At 38.6% G+C, this 17570-nt stretch overlaps 1 long non-coding RNA gene across 1 annotated transcript in view; it reads left to right on the top strand.

The window, feature by feature from the left end:
• Positions 1–2072, top strand: part of LOC112985967 (uncharacterized) — a 42902-nt gene extending 40830 nt beyond the window's left edge. Inside the window, exons 4-5 of the long non-coding RNA XR_003259874.2 lie at positions 1563–1784; positions 1884–2072. This is a non-coding gene — a long non-coding RNA (uncharacterized LOC112985967). The remainder of the gene's footprint in view (positions 1–1562; positions 1785–1883) is intronic.
• The last annotated feature ends 15498 nt before the right edge of the window (positions 2073–17570 follow it).

The raw sequence follows: 17570 nt of genomic DNA, 5'->3' as shown, positions 1-17570 counted from the left end.
CAAGTTCCAGCTAGTCTCAGCTGAAGAAAGTTACCTGAGAAAAAAAATTACACCAAGAGCTGTCCTCATCTCTGTGTGTCATTGAGAAGCAGCAAATGCCTGCAGTCCCTAAGAAGAGAGCAGGGATATTGCTGTATTAGCACAGTGATTAACAAGGCCCACGCAACAAAAGGCGTGCCAGGGAGCATTCACAAAAAGGGTGTGCAGTTGCCAGCTGGAAATCCTGCAGACCAGAATGAATTATAAATCCTTCTTTTCTTGCCTGCCTTTACTTCACTCATGGCTGGAAGGAGAAGAATTTGTTTGTTTGTGATCCACGGCCTGGGCATCTCTCTCAAGTATAATGGCCTTGTGTAGTCTATTTGGAAGAAACGAGCTGGCCTTGCTTTTGTTTTTTCTTGTTTTTATTCAATATTGTTGAGAAGTTGGGGTACATATAGTGTGATATAACCATGCAGTAGATTAATGGCTAGAGTACTTGATGGGATAAGGAAATCCTGGATTGAGCAATTTCTTTAGCTTACAGAGATTCAACCTGCACATTTCATATATTCCAGAAAATGAACTAAAACCTTACTGCAGGTGAGGGATAGTATCTGTCCCTCCTATTGAAACTGTGCTTCACACTAAAAGGAGGCAGTCGCGGCAGTCCTTCTCTGGCTGGCTGTGTCTTAAAGGAAAGTAACGGCTCTCAGAGCATTTTGTGGAGAGCTCCATCAGCTGTGTGGGTAATGGTGTGCTAAAACCAGGTAGGTCCCTTCCCACATCTGCTTGTCGCTTTGCAGGAACATCTGGTTCCTGGGGCTTGGGTGCAAGCACAGAGTTGAGCAAGCAGTTCTGTCAAAACTGAGGGGCTTCAGAGGAAGCCCCAAAGTAGATCTTTTAGGGAGATAGGAAACTTTAAAATAAAAAACATCAGCAAATACTTAACTAAAATACATCAAACTGATGGAAATTGTTTCAACAGTGAAGTGTTTTCCTTGATCAGTGCCTCTGAGTATTGAGATTTTGTTTGCAAAAGGACTTGGGAACTACCCTCTAAAAGTCAGAAATTAGCAAGCACTATACACAATCTGTTATAGATTTGTAATAAAATCATTGTTTGCCGTGAAGTAAATTAACAAATAAGTCAACAAACAAAATGTTGGACTGTATACAGTATCAATTTATAAAGGGGGCAATGGGGAAATGGTGTATGGTACGAAAGAAAATGTGAATAGATTCTGAGACAACTGCTGAAATCTCTGGCATATGGAGCATTTTCAAATACTGAGATAGGCATAACTTTTGGAATGGATACTGTCAATCACTGTGGGTTATTGGTGATTCCAACAAATTGGGGAACTAATAAAAAGGTCTTATTTATGTTCTAAAATTCAGGAAAAGGTACCCCCAGTAAATCAGAATATGAAGACAGTCCCTAAAGAGGAAGTGGTCACTTCTTGCAAATTGACAGATTTTTAGCTTCCTTTTTATAATCAGCTCTTTCTAGCAATCTTACAAGTGCAGAATAGAAGTGTGATTTCCTGTGATCTACCTTTTTTTTTTTTTTCTCTCTCCAGATTGAATTGACCACAACTGCTTAAAGTTCTTGTTCTACTTTCATTGCTGATGCTGGAGAAAAAAACAAAACCAAAATAGGGTCAGCTCCTTCTATTCCACATATAACTGCATTGGAAATATTTGTGGAGTAGAGTGATCATTTGGCTCCAAACAACAAAAGAATATTTATTCTGCTTTATGGCATAATATAATCTAAAGAGAGACAAGTGAGATTTCAAAAGGTAAGGCTTCTCCCTCTCCCAAATTCCTGCTTCTAATAAACTTAAACTCAATGTGAAAGTTCCTTTCATTTCTTTCCCTTCCTCTCCTTTTTCTCTCAGAACAGGAGCTTTAAATGCTATACCAGAACTGAAAAAGAGGCTGTTTGTTATCAGCCTCTGCAGAGCACTGCCACTACATCTAAGAACATTGCCATGTTTATCACACTTGGCAGATTGCTCCTGTCACCACTGGATGCTGTTCACCTTCATTTTAATGTGTTCTTTGCACTCTGCTCTAAATAAACAATACTGCTGTTTTGTGAAGCCTGCTTTTCTTGTTAAGACACAAATGCCCCAATTACACATCAGCAGAAATGCCTGAGATACCTTTTCCAAATGTGTCTCTGTTTATCACAGGGATTATCACTTTTTCAAGAAGCACATTTTTCCCAAAATTGCAGCAGAAAGTTTGGTCTGACAGGATTTATTGATCTAAAATATTTAGTGAAATAGGAAGGCAGAAGGTCCTTTATCACATGTCACTTAGGTGTGGGTTTGCCTGTGGTTTTCCAGTGTACTCATTAACAGAGGAGGTAAGATTTACAGAGCAGCCCTGAAACTAATGGGAACAACATTCCTTATGAAGGAGCTAAATACTTAGATGAGTTGCCTGAGTTCCCTGTACCTTCCTCCTCTCTGTCTGTCATTAGGTGGTGGTTCCAGCTGAGGCAGATCAGGTCACTTCAGACCACATGGATCAGAGAGCAACGTTACACCTCCCTGTGAGCTGGTGACAGGTAACTTTTTAGTGAAGATTCAGGTGATAGGCACTCGCTTGTGTTTTCCTTCTCCTCATAAATTTGGTCGCTTGGGCAGGAGAAGGAAAACACTCTCTCACAGTTCACTGAGGAGAAATAACGGGGCACACGTACGCCCTGGGAGCAAGGGGTGCAGGCGCAAACTGCAGTGTTTGCTGCAGGGGTGCCTGGCTGCCTCCGCCTGCGGGGCTGCACAGTTCCTTGTAGCAAACCCAGGACTGCGCTGCTTGGCGTCAAGCCAGTGTTTTCTGTGCAGCCCAGGTTTACAGACTGGCTCAGTTTGGTGCTGTCCGAAGGGACATAGGCTACGTCTCTCTGAGTCCTATCGGCCTGAGTAAGCTAGTGCAGGACAAGTGCATGCTGTCACTCAGTAACTCGGGAGCAGCTCTGCAGATAAATTGGTGAATCTGTCTGAGATAAGTCTGCAACTGAAACACCACTGCTTTTCTTTTAAGGAAAGGAGAATTGCTTCCCTTTCCTACACACCTTCTCTTTAGCTGGCAACCAGGTCTGTGTCTTGCTCGAAGAGATACATCTTGTGACTTACACGTGTCTTGACTATCTCGGACCAGCCTCATGAGACGTCAAGTAAGAGCCTAGTTGGAAGAACAAGACCTGATTAGTCTACTTATTCTTAGAGGCTGGTATATACAATAACATACTATCAGACTGTACAATTTACCATTGGTTTGGTCTTGCTTTTGGCTTCTAATTTTTCCTATCCAGCTTCTAAACCTCAGATGCTGTTTCAAGTCCTGTTTTCTTCTTATGCATCTTATAGCAGTAGTAGATACTCATACATCTTAAGAGTATACAGCAATTACATTGGAAATAAATATATTATGACAATTTGGGAACAAATCAATTTTAACAATAGTTTTCAGACTTCTGCTTAAAATGAAAACTAGATCTTCCCTGAAGCTCAAGAAAAGTTTGATTAATCGCTCTTCTTCCTTACCTAACATGTCTCTTACTACATATCTTTGTGTGCCTTTACATTTTCTAGTATTGATCAGAAGCAGAAGTACAATACTGATGCATTGAAATAAATGTTACTCTGAAACTCTTTTTTTCCATTTTAATACAAATAAGGAAGTACCAGAAATTTCATTTGAAAGCCAGCTGTTGCAAAATTTCTAACACAATTTTGCAGACCAAGGGGATTAAAATACAGAAGTTACAGATGAAGAGCTATTGTTTGGGTGCTTATTCCAGCACAGGCCTTGTAAAATATCCAGTCATGGATAGTGTAATTCAAGGCTTAAGTTTTTAGAAGTTCCACTTAATCTCTACATGCTTTTCCAAACACAGATTTCAAATCATTCCTTGTTTCTGAAAATATTAGGTGTTGAAGACAGTATCTCTCTCTCAAATAACTCTGAGTGACTATCTGTCATCTCCATAATCCATGAATATTTGGAATAATCATTAGTCATGCTGGTGTGATTGCTGTGAAATTTCTTTAACACAGAATTTTGATCCAAACTGTGAATTTTATGTTGCACTTTCCACCCATAACAAATGCCATGAAATAAAAGGTAGTAAACAAGTTTGTTATTTCGAACCATTTCATGCCATTTCTGTTAACCACAGAAAAATATATTTGTACTAATGTGATAATGAGTAACAGATACATGCTCCGTCACTGCATATCTTTACCAAAAAACCCCCCTACTAGCACAAATTGCTTTTATCATAATAGGGGTATAATATAATTTCCTTAACATTATGTGTAGCAAAACTAGCATAATATTATTACTGCCTGCATGACAAATATTGCTGCCCTTCACTATATAAGAAATATACTTAAGATAAGATAGAATGGGATACCCAGCACTGTGAAGAAATTGTAACAAATCACTGAAGTGTTTACAGTGGCATTTTGTTGATTGTTTCTTGGTTCAACTGAGTAATAGTGTCTTACTTTTAATTCCAAAATACATACAATTTTTTGATGTTTTGGCTAATTCTGAGCAGCACTACAATGCCACTTTTTGAGTAATTTGTAGCCTGGCTCTAGAGCACCAGTGGATAATCCTGTATCAGACCCCACAGAGCCATAGTGCTGTGGCCTGAATAAACTACTGAACGTTGTCATCATTTTAGTCCTGGGGCCGTGGTGAACAGTAAGTTCCTTCTATGCATGAACAGCTTTAGAGAGGTTAGTCTTCATATACGCTGTTGTAAATGATCCTTGAATTAGGTCTTTCATGGCAAAGACCTGGACAGCTGAGAAATGAGGGAATAAGGACACAACCTACAGGTCATCGTAATTAGCATTTCTTGTAGATTTTGCTTTTGTGTATCAAAAAAGTGGACTCTTTCAGTCCACATCTCTTGTATAGTATTTTCTTCTGATCTTAGCCACAATATGCAAAATGCTTCACTGACATGAGAAAAAACAGGCTTGTGAAGAAGTCCCACTGTATAAGAAGCAAAACAGAGAATAAACAAAAGATTCCCCCCAAAAGGAGGGAATGCAGCAAGGAGGCATTTCTAGATTTCAAGGCACTTCTAAAACAAGAAGTGAGGAAAAGAAGATGGAAAGGAAATCTTCACTACAGTTACAGGAGGAAAAGGAAGGATAAATAAGGGTAAGATAAAACAAAGGACAGAGAAGCATCACAGTATATCTTGTTAACTTTTTGATTATCAAGGACTAGTTTTGGAAAGAATAAATGTATTAATTACTCATGCACATATGTGGGGTTGGCTAGTGTAAATAGTGCTAAATGACTTACACTAGCCTGTGATGTTACTGTTTAGTTTCATAAGAGATTGTCTGGCCTTCAGCCTCACTAGATAATCTAAATTCTTCCAGTGCACACCATGCAATCTTTTTTAATGTAATTTTCTTTTAATGAGTTTATGTGGGTGTTGTAGATGCAGACCCTGGCAGGGTGGTGTTCCCTCTGTATCCCTGTCAGATGGAAGAGCCACAGCTGTGTGCTCCCGGTACGGGGACTGCTGGGATCTGGCTTCAAGGAAAGTTAGACAGGTCCAGCTTTATTGAGTTGCATCCCTCATGGTGTTGCATGAAGGAAGAATGCTGAAGGTCACAAAATTAACTAGTATTTTGTTCCTCTTGGAGAGAACTTAAAGGCAAAGTCATCTGAATGCAGTATCTGGATTCTAGCTGAATAAATGCAGTTGGTGATCTTTGTGAGAGGACCTGAAATTCTAGCAGGGTACCTGACTTGTTGAAAATTCTTTTATCATTCATTGAGTTGTTTGTACTAGACAACAGGGGGAAAAAAAGCCTGTTTGGCTCAATTTATGCAGGCTTTTTTGCCCCCAGTAAAAACCCCTGGAGTGTGGCTTGAGCGATATTGCTAACACTCACAAAGATCAGTATACTCGGTATTTGTGATCTGACACTCTTCTAATCAAACAGCTGGGTAAGCAAGAAGAAGGCGGACAATCACAGTTCATTAGCTTTGGCTTTGATGGACTTGGAGCTGGAGCTAGAATGAAAACATTACATCTCACTAGTCACAGAGGGCTAGGAGGAGGGTACAATGTTTCTGCCTTCCTCCTCATATGGGATGCAAAATGATGAGGAACAGATTTAGATTCCCATTTTTACTTTTGTACAGTTGTGGAAAGTTGCCTTTCGATTGCCTGCTTTATTAAAGGTGGAGAATAAGGCCTTGTGCTTTTGATCACATCCAGCACTGCTCATCGAATGAGAAGCCATATATCGATTTTGGCACTATACATAGACTGTTATACTTTCCATATACAAGGAGCAAAGCAGACATTTTCAGCTTAGTCACTGTACTTCCCTTGATGCTAAGGGAGAAATACGTTTTTTGTCTGTTACAAGGTGTTTATTCTCATTTCTGAGTACCATACAGATTTTTTTCCTTCAGGTGATGCATTTCTTGCATTAAAAAATTCAATACGCATGTCCATAAACTGCCTGGGTAGTCACCGTCTATTAAATTTAGGGCCATACGTACTCTAGATATTAAAAACTAGAATATAAGAAAATATTCTTGCAAACAAGAAAGACAGCATTTTTTTTCCTAGACTCTTTAGCTTCATGAATTTAACTAATACTTACTTCATATTGTATTTTTAGGTAAGTAAGCCATTTAGCTTATTTTCCCATGTCTCAAATAGGATGGATAATTTTTATTTGCAGAAGATGCAGAATTTGAGAGGACAGGTGATGTTATTTGTCTTATTATTATCAATACTTGTACAAGAGAGATCAGGACTTGTTGAACTTTCCAAGCAACTTTATGAGACACTTTCTTGCTCCTAGCCCCACTTTACTAAGCAAATCTGCATTCATCTTGAGATATGTGCACGTATTTGTGTGTGGGTGTAAATAGAGAGAGAGAGAAAGAATATGTCCTGAAGAGTCAAGTCTTTGGCTAAGTCATTGCAGCAGACTTTGGAGCAGCAGAAAGTAACTATTGCAAGCAGCTCTTGCAGAAGCTCTTAATAGACACTTGGCAGGGTGAGAAAGATAACAAGGAACTTAAGGATGTCATCTCTGGTGCTGATCAGTAATCCGCGCTTTGAGCCTTTTTCTCATATTTTGGATGAAACATCAGACATGATTTCTTATGATGCTCTAGTACTTTCACAAGGTTAGAGGTGTTTGTTTTGGAGTCCTGGGCAAATTCCAGTTGGCGCAACACATGCTGATCCAGTAGTTTTAACTAGAAATATTATTCCTTCTTCATCTTCTGTTCTGCGAAATGTTGTCCCAGAGGTTTCAGTGCTAAGCAAAATGACCCATATGATATTAACTTTATAAATTGATTTGTAAAATGAAGTGAGTGCCTTGACCTTTTCTGGATTAGAGGTGCTCCATAAATAACCATCGTTATTACAAATAATTTTTTAACTTCACAGCCAGCACTATCACACTGCTAAATGAATTGCTTTTCTAGCCTATTAGTTTACAATGCCATGTCTAAGCACATAAATCACCAATGTCTGTGGGATGACCTTTCTCCATGGACAGCAAATGTGCGTGGTGCAGAGCAGTAACAACAGTAGAAGCAGTGGCAGGACACTGGGGAGGCCTTGAGCATGGGATGGGCCTGCTCTTACTGAGGTGGGTAACAAGTTTTCCACTGGCTTTGCAGCTTTGATCAGACCCAGTGGTTGCAGAAAAAAAGTCCTCAGGGTTGATTTTTATTAGCCTTTGCTTACAGGATACTGGTCTTTTTTTTATTTACTTTTTTTTACGGAACTAGCTGCACTTGATAGTACCTCTTAATGTTTTCTCATACCTGAACTGTAATTTTAATAGGAAAGTATTGTGATGGCTGAAAAAGAATTATCTGTGAAGAAATCAGAGGCTTTAGGATATTTAACAAAATCTCTTATGGAGCAGGCCGAGCTTAGTTATCTATATGCTGGAGACAACTTGTTTTGAAAATCAGGCAAAAAAATTAGTTTCTAATGAGCCTATAGCAAAAAAAAAAAAAAGAAAATAAAAGAAAGGAAAAAAATCCCATGTTCATTTACCTGACAAGCAGCTGTATAAAATCACAAGCTTTTTCATCCATCTTTCACTAGAAGCAGCTGGATGATCTCTTGTCACAAAATACAAGATTAAATTTAGGACTCAAGTTCTTCAATTTACCACTTCCTCCAAATGTTAGGAAAAAAGAAAAGATGTTTTTATTTTGTCTTTGTGTCCAAGCATAGCGTATAATAAAACATGTAGGCTGGTCATGCTATGATACTATACTCTTTCTTTTTAGTAATTTTTCTTCATTTTTGGTGGTTTTCCTGTTTAGCCATTACACCTAAAGAAAGGTCTTCCAGTATTCTGTAGAGAATTTATTGTCTGTCAAGAGAGGTATTTTTTCATTTCACATGTGCCAAAAGACTGTTCCTATGATTATATTTCTAATTGTCAGAGTCTAGCAACCCTTTGTTTTCCCATTTTAAGCTTTCCCTGTTGGTGGGGAGTTGGCTGGATTGCCTGTTCTGAAAATTAGTTGTCTACTTAGGCTCCCAAAATCACAAACGGTTTTTTAAAATGTAGGCCATAACTGTACTGCCTGTGATGCTTTTCAAACCATACGGTTGAAAAAAACTCACTAGATTTTCAGTTAGCTAGATAATACTAGCCAGACACATAAATAAAGTGTGGGGAATGAGCCAGTGAGGGTCTAATCTTTCGGGTTTTGTAGATTTATTATATTAAATAATCACTGTCTACAGCAGATTAACATTAGGATTCCCAGGAAATATGTGTATTAAGAAGGAACTGAGTGAATGCTGTTACTCTTTAGGATGAAAGGACTGACAGACTGCCTAAAAGAAAAGGTGATATGACTTAATATTAGACATAAGTGAAAGGAAGACACAAAAAAGATACTAAAATCACTCTTCTTAAGCAGTCTGGGTCCAGGAAAATGTAAAAATATGAGACATAGATACGATGTAATTATCTAGAATAGGGACTAGAAGGCTTGGTATTTATACAGCTAGTCATATCATCAGCAGGGTCAAATCTCTGTATCTCCAGGATCTGGGTCAGAAGTACCGTGTGCAATCACAGACACAGATTATTAATAGGAGAAAAAACATTCTACAGAAAAATATTAAAGCATTTCCTTCTTGTGAAATTTATATATGCTATGCAAATACTACATAGAAATATACAATAGCTATACATACAGCACATATATACATACATACAATATATGTAGATTTGGAAGTCTTACTAGCTGGAAAATGTTTGTCCCTACCTGGTCTTAAGTTTCTATTTTCTCTTTGAGTTTCCCTGAGACATGGAGCTTTTTACTGCAGCGTGAATTACACTGGTTACAAGCTACTTCCCATAAAGTATCATCTGAGTTGCCAAATCTGTTAAATTCTAGCATCTTTTGCTTAACAGTGTTTTCTTTACTAGATTTTGTTGATAACAACTAATAAACTTAGAAGACCACCTACCTTGCTACCATGCCTTTCAGCAATAACAGCTTTCCAAGAAACGCATTCACTAATTTATGAACACTGAATAATAGCCTATTGTGTCTGAACGAACACTTCCATTTTTCCTCTAACAAAGCACCTATTTTCAACACATGGTTCTCAGTATGGTCATTTACAACTTCAGTATTTTTGGAAGAGAAATCTTCCACAAAGAAGATAGAAGGTCGCAAGAAATTCAGTCCTTTCTCTTGTGAAACTATCCAATACTCAGGGAGAAATCTGTATAGCTGCATTAACTGTAACAGGATCAGCTCTCATTAGAAAATATGTGGTTTGTTCTTAATATTTTTCCAAATAAAATGCAATAGTCTTTATATTATGCTTTTCTTCTCTCACAGGTGAGAGCTGCTTGTGGCTGACAACAGTGCTAGAAATTTTATCAATATTAGGTTTTAGAGCAAAGTTCATAGACTCCTAAGAAAAACACACCATCTAAATAGGACCATTTAAACTTCCAACAAACAGGGAAGTGTTCCATCCCCCTTTTTAGTGAGGTGTTATTTTCTCTTAATATACAACAAATGGTGGGTGGTCAAGTCATTCAGTCAAATTTGCAAATCCAGTCATGACAAAACTCCCAGTTTACTATATGGTGAGGAGGGCTATTTAAAATAGTTCTTGCAATCCTTCTGGCTTTGACTCTTAGGCTCCCAGCTCAGTAGAGCATGAACATATTCTGCAGGCATGAGGCTGGAATCAGAGAGAAATGATATGAAAGGGTGATTACTTTAATCATTAATAAAAAGGCATCATAAAGACAAATTTTGCTGTGCGACATCGTTAGTATGCTGGTTTACCTTGTTGAAATTTTTTCAAGAAACACTTTTTCAAGATAGCTTTTCAGTATTCTGAACAAAGTGAAATATTCTAAAAAATATTCAGAAGTTATGAAATCTGTATTTGTCTTAAATATATAACAAGACACACAATGCTGAGAGAGAGAGAGAGATTCAGCAATCTTTCAGGCCTCCCATATCATGTGATAAGGCCCTAGGGCAACGTCAAGCAGCAGTGGATAAATAAGAGTCCTTATCAGAGAATTTACAATCTATGGGCCTTCTCCAAAGCTGAACAAATGCAACCAGAATCTTACCAAGGACTCAAAGGGGGTTGTGAGAGAACATCAGTTTAAAAAATTTCTGAATTAGAACTGAACAAATGATTCATTTAAAAAAAAAAATAAATAAATATTTTAAATAAACTTAAAATAAATAAACTTTAAATAAACTTAGAAGTTAAAAGAAGAAATAAAAGTAGTTTCATGGAGATTTCTGCTACTTTCTGGCTGCATGAACATTAGAAATTTTGAACCATTTTTACAGCTGGTAAATTCCTGTCAAGAGTCACCCAAAATAAAATGCTCAAAATTTTAAAGGGAACTAGAAAGTTAGAAAAATAGCTCCAGATCAAAAGAGCAAAACTCAGGGACATTTAAAAAAGAAATTTTGAATTAAAAATCACAATATTAAACTTAGAAAAATCTTGAAGTGGAATACCCTGCCTTCTGGGGAAAATTGTTCTTGTCTCTTTCCCCATCTCTGCCAAGTGCAAACCACATAATTCAGCAGAACTGACACAATCACAGAGCTTTCCAGCATCACTGAATCTGATGTTTGCAATGGAGGACATTTGACTTGTAGCTTTCAACCAATTATATTCTTAAGATATTTAATGTCTTTCAAATTATTGATGTAAAATACATCTCCTTTCTTTTCTTCTGTCTATGTTTTTGGAATTGTGTTCTCATCATTTGGGTGTCTATCTCTTTCCTCCTATCTATTTTTTGGTGTCAGAGAATCAGTTTGTGACTCACACCCTGTTCCTTTTTCTGCGGCCAGCTTTTGCCTCGGCCGATATATTTGCCTTCTTTACTATTTCCTGTGTTCTTGTTTCGGTCTCACTCCTCGCCCATTCGTCCTCTTAGCCATTCTTGACCTATAATCATCATTCTGACTTTCTCTCTGGTGAAGAAATCTTCATCAATTATCAGTTTTCCTGCTTTTCTTTGTGCCCTTCCTCCCCAGCATCTCTATTGCTCAGGTCCTTAACATTTCATCTGGAAGACCTGAAAGAACAGGCTGACACTTTGCCTCTCAGATCTGCCCTGCCTCCTGACTTTTGGGCTTTGTTGAGAGCATTTACACATTGCTGCTAGCGCTACGAGTGTGTGCCTCCAGTATTTATTAGGACATTATTCAGGGTATGTGGCAGGGAGAGCTGAAAAGCAGCTTTCTATTTAAAGTTTATATTGATCTGACATCCTGATTCAGCTTGCAAGAGTTTAACCCCCAAACACTCAAAGTCGCTGTTTGGCATCACTCCAGAGCTGTTTCTGGCAGTTTGCTTGCTGAATTCTGTTCAGTTTTGGACAAATCCATTTTTCTCACATGTTCCATGAATACATGAACATATCTTCGTTTGACCATTGGTCATGGCAAATCCCACTGAATACTTTGTATAATCAGTGTTAGCAATACTCTCTGGTTTATTTACTGTACACAAATTGCATCATGCCTCATAAGAGCAGATGACCTTAAACTTAAGTGCTGCAGTTGCTGTACTGCAAGAGGATTAAAGCACTTTAATGTCAGGCTACTGTCTATCCTCTCTACTTTAATGAGTGTATTTTATTACAGCTCTTAATATGGCTGAACTGGTGGGTTTATGAGATCATTCTAGGTACTTAAAGACTGCATCACTAATCATGTGTCTTCTTTATTTAAAAAATATCAATGTCTGATGGCAGCCTGGCAAATATAAACCTTTCAACCTCATCTAGTTTTGGGAAGCTAAGGGGAAAAATAAGCTGGCCTGTATATAAATAACATTTAAGGTGCAATTGCTGGCTCTTTAGCAAACAAACAAATAAATAAATTACACATTAGCTCTGATGAAAAGGAAAATATGGGGATGATGCTTGGACATAGGACTTCTAATAACTCTCTTGGCTCACACAAATTACAAAACTGATGGACATTTTCAAGAAAAATAGAAATGAAAAACTCTTTCCACGCCAATCCACCTGCAAAGGGATGTTGATCTCTTGCCAGGCCTCTGTGCTTGGGAGAAGGAAAAAATCAATGTCTGTGTTCTGAGATATTTTTCTGAGGTTTCAATCCTGATCTCTCCCCAGTGACTGGAGACCACATCTTCGAGTGAAGAGTAAAATGATGCAGGTGAGCATCATTTGTGGCTAGGTGGCTATCCATATGATGACCCAGAAAACAAGAGGAAAAGCAATGGGAAGAGAGACTTTTAAAACTGAAGTGCCACCTCCCTTCTCTATTTACCCCTTGCCCACCTAGCCATCACTTATCACCCTACTGGTCGTGTGCCAGTCGTGCTTCTGTTATTCGCATGAGGAACTTGATATTGCACCCTGAAGGGAAATAGGACTTTCTTGCATTGATTTCAAAGAGAGCATGTTTAGAGATCTGGATTCCTCTGCGTAGACACAGGCACAAATGCTTACAGATGTGTAACTCTCGTTACCTCATGTGCCAGTGCTGACTTTGGCCCTGAGTCTGTTTTATCACTCCATATAATTGATAACCTTCTCTTCCAGCTCAAAAAGGCCAACTGTAGTTGTTTTGAGAAGTATGCTTTTTCTTACCTAAGTATTGACTAATGTAATCTATCGCAACGTGTGACTTTTCTTGAGGACTTTTAACAGAGCTAAATTTTTTGGTCCTACTCTCCAAAATGAGCTATAATAAAGAGCATACAACTCTCATAATATTTTCTTTCCAATGTACATATAAAACCACTAGAGTATTTTAACATTTTACCTCTAACTTAAGCCACTATTAGATGAAATATATCTTGGCCACCATAGAGCTAACAGGAAAAAGGTCAGTTTACATTAAAAAAAAAAAAAGTTGGAGAGTAACATTTTGGAAACTGGGCTTTGTAACATGACCACATCAAACACATTTCACAACACTAAAACTGCTATCACTGGAAAATGTTAGCTTAACAGATGTGTTTATTTAGGTGATTTTCAGCTCGGTCTGTGAATATCGATTGCAAGTCCATGAAGAGTGGTGGAGATATTATTCTGCTTTTGTCTAGCTTATCTTGACATTTCTCATACATAAGTACTGGTGAACCAATTGAGATCAGACTAGAGCATCCGTCTAAAACTTGAATCAAAACGAAATATTTGGCTATGTTTCTTTCTGGTTACTCAGAAAAGAAAAATTTTGAATGTTTATAGGCAGTGGCATAGATTTGCTCTGCAATCTGGCCTCTTTGCACTGCTCTGGGAGCACAAAAGCTCCCAAACTCCATCCGATCTTACCAAGAGGATACCCTTCAGTGGCACCTTAAACAACACCCTGCATCTGTGGCACAGAAAAACCCCAGGCTCTTTTAAATTACTCCAGTGTCAGATGACAGGCACGACACCAGGTCAGTCAGACCTAGGTAGGAACCAGGTTACTTTTTTTTCACCTTTCAGTGGCTAATGTTAAGTTATAGGTCTCAGTTTTTTAGAACTGTACAGCTACCAAAACTACAGCTACCAAAACCCTAGAACTATTCCTGGCATATTTCCACTATCTTTGGAAAAAAACACACTTCCTGGAAAGCCTAAGATATCTCCAGACCAACCAGGTTAAGCAGTGCAGCATCTTCAGAAACATCTCAGACTGACTTGACTTAAACCATGCTGCTAAGAGCACTAGAAGTTGTACCGTGTTTTCACAACTTCTAGAGTCTGTTTCTCATTCTGTGAGTAAAACCTTATGGTAACGACTGATACGAATACACATATCTGTGGAAAATGCTGACTTGAAAAGGATTCTCAGTAATTTGCATTGCCAGGTCAGAGTAAGATGAAGAAAAATTATTGATTTGGTTTCATTTTAGTATTTGGTAATAGGCGGTTTTGGGCTTGGGCAATGTATTTATATTTTCTTTAAAATAAATATGTATAGATAGATTAGTGAAGAAAAAACAGCTGGAGTGCTAATAAAAATGAAGTTTCGTTAAGGAGGGCATCCTTACGCTAGCCCTATTCCCAAGTCCCTTGCAATCAGCAGAACAGTGTCCCGTGACTTCAGTGGGCTTTAGGTCTGTCTCCATTTGTTCTGCTTACCACACAGACTGGCTTAATGCTGTCATATAGCCTAGCACTCTCTAGCCTTGCAATTTTTCCAGTACCCAGGATTTCTATGTTTGTTCCTCAATGCTTTTTTTTTTCCATTCTGGTGTTAAGAATTTGTCCAAACTTCATTTTAAAAAAAAATCTTAAGGAAAAAAATAATCTTGCCTGAGGTTCCTTTCTTGTATTCTGAGAATCAGGGCTCATGAGAGGCTATTTCACACACTCTTTTGTTCAGGCCACTGGCTCAGTTGCTAAGGACTTTCGTAAGCTTCTGTCCGCCCACTCACCCCATCCCTTCAAAACCGAGAGCTGTGCCAATATGAAAAGCCATGAGAAGCAAGAAGTATTACCTAGCTTGTACATCTACAGTATGGGAAGACTCCTTCCTACTGTGAGCTATCATAATCATTATATGTGACCGATATTTCAGCTGTGCATGTTCTCTGAATCAGGCATTATTGGTAATTGCCATTGCTTGGTTATTGCGGCTAGGAGCTGTAAATCCTGGACTTTTAGTTAACGAGATGTGTAAAGGGGCTCTGAGGAGCCTTCATTAAGTATTTCCCAATAATGTTAGGAACCATAGCCAGGGAAGAAGCTAATTTAATTTTCCTTGTTCAAATATGCTAAGACAAGGGATTATTCTTAAACATAATTGTTCCCTGGGGAAACAGGGAGAGAAGAAAAAGACATGGATGGGGTTACATGACCCCCCCTCCTCAAACTGCTTTTATGGTGTGTGTTACTGCTTTCTGTCTATTTTTTTTATCCTGTATAACTGCAGCTGAATTGTATGTAGTCAGCCATTATCATTGATTGTCGTCATAGGCCCAAAGCAAGGCAACCACAGAGGAAGTGGAATAAGACCCAAACAGGGCAAAAAATGAGTATAAACATACATTAGTTCCTTCAGGGTGTCTTGAAGCAAAGTAGTACATGTCCATCACACTCTACCCTCATTATATCACCATCTTTTGAAGCCCTGCATTTTTTATGTTAGAGAGTGTAGTTAATGAAGATAATTACAATAGCTTTTAATTTAGCTGGAAGCCACATCTAAATTAGTAGCCTTAGAGTTAAAACAAAGAAACTGTGTAAGCACTGAAAGTCTTTGTGCAGCTCACGGTTTGTCATACAGCTTCAGTTTAGTGGTTTATTATAGCTGTACACTTTGTCTCCATCCTGTTACATGTTAGTCTGCCACAGCTCTTGCAAACTGTGCTCTACAGGGGTTGTAACTTGATAATAAATATGCTGCATGCTAAAACCTGAAACTGGGTCATATAGGCCCCAAGATCTTAACCAGTGTGTGTTTCTCCTTCCTATTTCCTTCCCCAAAAGTTTTGGAAAAACTTACAGGTATCAGATTTCCAAGTCATCAAAGAGTAAAAAATAAAAACAAATAAAGAAAGAATATGTTGAATGAGCCCAGACTCTCCTTCTCAAGTGAAAATCCCTCTCAGATAAAAAAGTTTAGATGTTTTTAATGTAAACCAACAGACAGTGTGTGATTGGTCATTTTATTTGGAAAAATCTTCTGAAAATTAGCTTTGATTTTCAAATGTGAACTAACGTGCAAGTTGTAGGTAGGGTCATTAACCAGATACTCCACAAGCATGATATGCAAAACAAAAAAGCTGCTTTTGGCCTGTCCTTTGATTTTTAAACTTTTCCTGCCCATCTGCAGGAGTGTGGCTCTCTTCCAGTCCAGCTGCAGCCCTGACTAGGATTAAAGGTGGAAATACTCTCTATGTGAACTACCACATATAAGAGCTGCACAACACCTGCAGCGTGACAGACATTATATTAGAAGATTTTACAAAAATATTGTTACTATGAGAAGGCACCCCTATGTGAACTGTCTGGAAGACTGGATGTGTGGCCTTTTGACACAAAATAGCAGCCTTCGTCATTTGTATTCAGTGACTCCATTGGTATCATCAGATGTCCCTTTTTGTGCGCTGACTACGAGAGCAGACGTAGCTATATTATGGCTCTTGAAACTTGCATGGCACTTGAGCTGTTGCCGTGCAGTTCCTTACTGGGGTACCTTGTATTCCTGGAAGCGGGGCTGTGGCAGGGAGCAAGCCAAAAAGGAGCCTGAAACACAGTTCCCAGAGTGCCCTGGGACCAAGACGGTTGCTCAAGGAGCTGTGGAGGACACCTGGAGAAGCCCTTTCACTTCTAGCCAGTTAATTCCACCTAGAATTCCCTCTTCTCAGCTTTCTAAGGTACGTAGCATGCATCCAGGGGCTTTCTGAAATGGTTTCAGGGAAGGCCTGAATGATTGCTTTCTCCTTTTAGAGCTGCCATATGTCTTTCCTTCCTCCTTCCTCTACCTTGGTGACCCAGTAGCTGAAACTTTTCATGTCACTGCAGGTTGTCCTCCACAGAAGGCAGAGTCAGATTGGCAAGACCTCTCTGGATGCTGCTGTTTTCTTTTCCGACCTCCGCATGTGCAGAAACAGCACCTTGAGGCCAAAGACGAGGAGGCTTCGTTCATGTGCCTCTTGATTATGTAACTTCATAGTTTTCAGTGAGCCACCAGGTAATGAACTTTCAGTGTAGCTATTTTAAGAATCCAAAAGACAACCTATAAAGAAGGAAAGAAAATGTGCAGGCGCGTGAGAAATAATATTATTTTGCATTAAAACACTACCTAACATTTTGAGGGACTGTTACAAAGAAGCTGTGATCAATGCAGAAGTTCCTCAGCCCGAAATATAGTTTAGGATATTCTAAATAATGCTTTTGCAGTTAAGTCATGGAGTTGGGAGACCTGACTTCTTAGCCAAGCTGCCAATATTTTCCTGTAGAAGTTTAATTTTGATTGCTCAGTTCTGTCAGTTTTTTGTGTGCATGTTCCTATAGTCACAAAGACTGTTTCTTTTCCTGCTCTTTCGGAAGGGA

This window comes from Dromaius novaehollandiae, chromosome 2 (assembly GCF_036370855.1).
Source record: "Dromaius novaehollandiae isolate bDroNov1 chromosome 2, bDroNov1.hap1, whole genome shotgun sequence".
Classification (NCBI taxonomy): domain Eukaryota; kingdom Metazoa; phylum Chordata; class Aves; order Casuariiformes; family Dromaiidae; genus Dromaius; species Dromaius novaehollandiae.
Note: the sequence above shows the minus strand (reverse complement) of the source record. Positions and strands in the feature narration are given on the sequence as shown.